The sequence below is a fragment of the Perna viridis genome, chromosome 12, assembly GCF_037379345.1.
Source record: "Perna viridis isolate PV_CMFRI_1.1 ecotype Kerala chromosome 12, ASM3737934v1, whole genome shotgun sequence".
Classification (NCBI taxonomy): domain Eukaryota; kingdom Metazoa; phylum Mollusca; class Bivalvia; order Mytilida; family Mytilidae; genus Perna; species Perna viridis.
The window spans coordinates 16,687,646-16,694,395 of NC_142456.1; the positions used below are offsets into that span (position 1 = coordinate 16,687,646).

At 31.7% G+C, this 6,750-nt stretch overlaps 1 protein-coding gene across 3 annotated transcripts in view; it reads right to left on the bottom strand.

Annotated features, from left to right (window-relative positions):
• LOC148601475 (tyrosine-protein phosphatase non-receptor type 11-like) overlaps nt 1-6,750 on the bottom strand; it is a 63,636-nt gene that overhangs the window by 42,186 nt on the left and 14,700 nt on the right. The gene's annotated exons all lie outside the window — the stretch shown is intronic.

Sequence of the window (6,750 nt, forward strand, 5' to 3'; positions counted from 1 at the left end):
CCACAGGAGGCTAAATTGCCCGACCTTACCCATCCCCCTTTTTCCAGTGGCAATCAAAATTTGTCGACCCTATTATCCTTGTGACCCATCCTTTCTTTTTTTCTTTTTTTTTTTTCATTTCATGTTCATTTTATCATCCATTTCATGTTCATTGTCTGAATATAGCTGAAATATTGCTGCTCGGACGTTAAACCCCAACAAACAAACAAACAAACTTTATGATGACAAGAACTTAATCTACAGAATCTTAAGAAATTTTACAAAATATGATCAAATGAATTTATTCTTCGTTTAGCAAAAAGATTAATAGGAAAATTAATTGGAAAGAGTGAATAACCAAAACATTATTACGAGTGCCAAAGAACGCCTAGATTTAACGAGTGTGCGGAACTTGTTCTGTGCACAAGATAAATCTTCATGCATTCTTGGCACGAGTGATAATAATTTGGTTATTCACAGTAACCAATTGATTCATTATATAGATTTTATTCATAATTTATCGATATTTCTTGCATGAATTTTAATTTCTGTGATTGGCGGATTGATACCAAAGTTGTGATGCTTTGGCAGTAGAACTAGTTCGAGAGTGAAATTACTGAATTTATTTCACAGTGTGAATTATTGAAACTTATTACACTGGGAACATTCAATAAAACACTGCTATCTATATAATAATTGTGATTATAATAAAAAGTTTTATTTAAGGTTTTAGCATGAAAATTGTTTTATGAGAAATGAAGACTATCAACAGTTTTGAACTGAGTAATACAAGTACATGTACATATCTTAAGTTATTTCACCAACATTAGTTTTTCATCAACAAACAAGAACACAAAAACAATTGAAAAGTTTAATAATCAATATTACCTCCCTTTTCCTCAAGGTCTTAGTATCGTATTAATTTTTCCATAGACTTCTACAGTGAAGTGCATATTTTTAGGATTTTTTAAAAAATGTGTAAACTGAGTCACTTATGTAGCATTTCTAAGGACATGTGAAAAAATAATTTCCCGCAAAGAAAATAGGGTGAGTCCACAAAGATCGGACAGAAAAGTAGTATTGAACTAAAAATAGCCATTTTCTCTACTTTCACTTTCGTTTTGCACTCATCGAACCAACCTTTTCAGTGGAACATTTTTATGTTATTATGTTAGATTTTCTTTTAAAAAAGTTTTTCATCTTACAGTGTGATGTTTGCTCTATTTCATAAGTCATTGTTCATATTTTTGGACAAAATGTTAGTTTATAGAGGCAAAAAGAAAATGCACTATATTTTTATAGTACCCATGTTTTGACGTACACCCGCTCAGGGATATGCAATGCCATACTGGTACCTCAAGTTTATTAATCAATATTACCTCCCTTTCTTCAGGTATCACTAACTGTGAATTTCCAGGACAAATGACATCTTAAAGTTGCATACCGTTGTGAAGCTTGGAAAATAAGTCTTCCAAAGTCATTATGCTAATGATACGATGATTGTAGAAATTCTTCACAAAATTTACTTCAATAAATAATATTGAAAATCCACATTTTTACCTTTTCTGCTAACTGACAGCATGGAGGCAAATTACTCAAACAGATAAACAATATTCATACACCTTTGTAGTTACTTACATGTATGATTTTAAAGTACACATTCTCAGCTTTATTTTAACTACTTTTAATCATAATACACAAAAATAATGCACATACAATGCACATGTCTAGGTTTAGTGTGTTTTTGGTACTACATAAGGGGGGGGGTGGCCATTTGACCCGTAAGTGGTTAGTGAGACCTTAAAAACATTTTATAAGTTTTTATGTTTTCTTTTTTCACATTTTATGAAGGCTTGTGGTATTGTGAGTCTAATAAGACCCAAACTATCAAAATCAGACATAGGACTACAAAGAAATTGTCATTTTTATATCATGCCCCTCAGTGATATTTTCCCTAAATTACTTGTCACACCGAATTGATACCATACCTATGATAATTCAAGAAGTTGTAATAGTAAATATCATTTATCATTATGAAAAAAGGACAGATTTCAACAATTTATACCATACCTATTTCATTATTGTGTGATTCTAAGTCCTTGCTGTGTAACTATTTGAGTACTTTGAATATCCCAAGCAGTGACATTGGGTATTTCAAGGATGACGTCAAGTTAAGAGTCACTTTGACTGATAAAAATCTTGTTGCTATGTTGTTTTTTAAAATACCTTGCACAATGCATCTCTTAAAATATAACCAGATTACCAATATCACTATACTGATTTTATGGGAAAATGGAAATAATGACCAGGAAAGGCAAATTATGCATTTCTCTGAAATATGCCATAATTTAGCTTAAGGTCACACTAACTACTTCTAACATTTCCATTACTTTACATGTTAAAAAAATAATTTTCAAAGTTTCACTGTGAATTCCCAGGACAAATGACATCTTAAAGTTGCATACCATTGTGAAGCTTGGAAAATAAGGCTTCCAAAGTCATTATGCTAATGGTACGGTGATTGTAGAAATTCTCCACAAAATTCACTTGAATAAATAATATTGAAAATCCACATTTTTACCTTTTCTGCTAACTAACAGCATGGAGGCAAATTACTCACACGTGTAAACAATATTTATACACTTAATAACATATATGATTTTAAAGTACACATTCTCAGCTTTATTTTGACTACTCTAAATCATAGCACATACAAATAATGCACTTACAATGCATATGTCTAGGTTCAGTGTGTTTTTCGTACTACATAGGGGGTGGCCATTTGACCCGGAAGTGGTTAGTGAGACCACAAGTTTTTTAATCAATATTACCTCCCTCTTCCTCAAATTTATTAATCAATAATACCTCCCATTTCCTCAATTTAAGACAATCAATAAAATTAGCAAAATAATTGAAATTGATACCAACAACAAATACTTACTGAATTTACTGTATTTTTCTCTGAATAGAACAGTCATATTTTAATAGTATCAAATGCCAACCATAATACTGCACACAGAAAAAAAAAACAAAACAAAAAACAAAAAAACACCAAACAAACTGTGTATTTTCGATCTACATACACCATATATTATTTCTATAGTCCTTTCTATGTACATGTACATACATCTGTATCCAGAAGAAAACTATATACTTTAATCTTAAACTAAAATCAACTAGATAAAAAATTACAACTCTTGCAAAGTGCCAAAATCATACACAATCTATATGATTTTTGTTACAAAAAATAACAACCAAATGGTAAAGGTCAGGGCCTGGGGCCACAAAAGTTAAAAAAAATACTTAAGCCTGAGATTAATCAGAACTTCCATAGTAAATCCATGAAATTGATGAAATTACAAACAGTTAAGAATTTTCTTAGACTGAAGTAATTTTTCAAGATTTTTGGCACTGAGGCCAGGTCTCTGTTTCTATATTCGAAATGAAAATAAACTTGGTGGGTTTTTGACATGCATGATCACCTCCTGTCTGATAGATATAAAAGCTGATTGACTGACAATGTACCTTGCAAATCCATGTATAATTTTAATACAAATCTTCAGGAAGAATGTATTTATACTGAATCATACCTTTTCAGTTGTAATACATAATGTACATCTATTTTTGTCAGATATATTTTGGACTTGACTTGAATATGTATTGGACTACTGTTGGACAATTTTGTTGTTTGCCATATTTACAAACCTTATCTTACAAACTGGATTCCCATACACTATATTTTAATTGTTACACAAGGAAATATTTCCTGTTCAATGTTGAACAGAGATTCTTTGCCATTAATATTTTTCTTCCTGGTGGTTATCTAAAACAGCTGGATATACTTTATATCGGAATAGGGCCTGCTTAACAACTATTGATTTGTTCTTTTTTTTCCTTAATCAAATCATTTGTAAGCTATGTCATTATTTGAACAAAACAAAAACAATCAGATTAGAGTAGTTGTATAGGGGGTTCCCCACTTAGCCCAACTTTTGAGTTTGTTTGTTTTTGTTTGTTGGGGTTTAATGTCCGAGCAGCAATATTTCAGCTATATTCAGACGATGAACATGAAATTGATGATAAAATGAACATGAAATGATGATGAAATGAAAAAGGGATGGGACACAAGGACAATAGGTTCGACAAATTTTGAGTGCCATTGGAAATAGGGAGAGGTGGGTAGGGTCGGGCAATTTAGCCTCCTGTGGTGGAGCCCTATGGTTCCTACTCCAGGAGAATCCCAACTTTTGAGAGTATTATCATGTAGAATTAAATGAATTATGACATACTAACAGCAGAATCATTCGTCATCATGTGTGATTAATATACATTTGTATAATAATTATAATTTTTGCACTATTGTGAAAATACTTTTATTCATGGGTACCAATTTTGTGGTTTAGGGAAAAAATTATCAGTTTGTAGATTCTAGAATTTGTGGATTTTACAACTCTACCAATATCAAACAAATGGGAAATTTCCTTTCATTGAAAACCAAATTTTGTGGTTAATAAAAAAAATGAAAACCACAAAAATTGGTACTCTAGCAACCAATAATAATACACCCGCAATATTTCTTAAAGGTAAAATAGGAACAAATTAAATGCTTCAAAGTGTCAGCTTGATATGACCTCAAAAGGTCCTTAACCCTGAATTGTTATTGGAAGTATTGATACACCTTCAAGACTGATAAAGCTCTGCATTTTGATTCTGTTTATACATTTGACATTGGATACAAATCTGACAAATATCATAGAGACCCATTTTTGGTCTCATTTTCCTAAATATTTCCAGTAACAAACTCCTAAATCAATCCCAAGTTTTCTTTTTGGTACAGCATCTTGTAGCCTAATTTCAAGCAGTTTAATTTACTTTTATTAAAGTTATAGGGCATGTAAGTCTCATCACGTGACTCCGTGATTTCATGAGAAGGGGTCCTTATCTCCCATTCAAATGCATAGAGATTCGTCATTAACATAGCTTTGAGTTCAATGTTAAAAGCAAACTATACTGTTGTGAAAAAAATACTGATAAAAAATGACAAATATCTAGTTCTACTGAATAACAATGTTAAGAAAAGCATACCTGAAAAATACAATACTTTGAAAACACTGTGTACTATGATAAATAAAAAAAGCATTACTGAATGCAGCATGATATGAACAATGCCATTTTTCTTGAGGCAATTGTGGACACAATGTTTAGTTTCTGAAACACTAAACACAGGGAATTACAGTTCTTATGGACACGACAACTCATTTGAACACAATATTGCACAATAATTTGAAATTCAATTTTACAAAGGTCTGCTTCAGGGTACCTTTTTTAAATGGATATATTTCTTTATCTCAAAAACAACAATGATAGAGTATATTTGGTATACAAACTTCTTAAAACTCTTGTATTTTGGTTGGGACTTTCATATGGAATCCAAGAAAAAAAAATCAAAATTGCAACAAAAATATAAAAGGCAATTTTGGGATGTGGTCCCATTTGACCCATTATAACTCTAAAACAGTAAGAGATATCTGAAATCTGATTGAAAAATGCAAGAAAGGATTTTCATGTGGCTTTTTAAAATAAAAAAAAATCAAAATCAGACCAGAAATTAACAAGCTCTTGTCATGAAATCAGAAAAACAACCATTTGTTTCTACCCCCTTTGTGGCCCCTTATTTTTACAACTAACCAATATACCAGTACAAATGTACGACCACAAAGTTTTTGTGTTGTATAAAAAACCCTGTCACCAATTCCAAAACATGAAATTTCATTCTAAAATATCTCAAACCCAATGTAAAGACACCCCTTTCCAGTTTTCAAAGCCAATGATGCATGTTTACTCTATTCAGTAACGTTCTATTTGAACCATTATCAGCCATCTTTAAATGTTCAGTTCTACTAAGTAGGAGTATAAAATAAGAAAATGAGATACATGAACACCTATTAACTTCTACCCCCTCCCCACTAACCTAGCCTTAAAAAGTATGAAACAGGGCAGAGGGTCTTTTACTGACCATTCTGCCACAGGAGTTCAATTCTATCATCAAGAGCAACAGGTCCTTGACCTTTCAAAGTTTTGAATCAGAGATTCACTTAAGGAAAACCAAAAGTCCTAAAGGTTTAACCAAGGTCCAGAGTATGTGTACCTCAGTAAATGACATTTCTGAGGTCCTAGGTCCTTCAAAAATAGGGGGTTCAAGACCTTAATTAGTTTATCACTACTTTGAACCCCTTGTATTATCTTATAACCCCCCTTTCCCCACAAACCCTGCCCTTCTGGGCAGAGGATCTATCAATGACAATCATACCACCATATTGAAAAGGGGTACGGTAAATACCATAGAAAGAATTGTCAATACGTGTAGATAAATTGCGATCTTTTAACAGTGACACCCACTCTTTCTTCCTGTTAAGTGTTTTATTCAAAGGATGTAAATATTATTTGACTAATTCAATCCTTTTCAGTAATCATCCAAATTTCTAATTTATAAAAAAATATTTTTTTTATGTTACATTCAAGTTTTTCTAGAAAATCTCTTCTGTGCCAGTTTTTACATTGCATATAACACGTCATTTATGACAAAGCAATGTTTTATTCTCCCTACATATAAACATGTATATGACGTCACTTGGGTCTGCTCCTATAAAAGTTTTTTATTTGACTTCGACTATTTATTTTTTAACCGATGGACAAAATCAAAAATTGATACTATCATCCAGAAACAGCAAGTGTTAGCACTAATTACTGCATGTGCATAGTACATTGTAA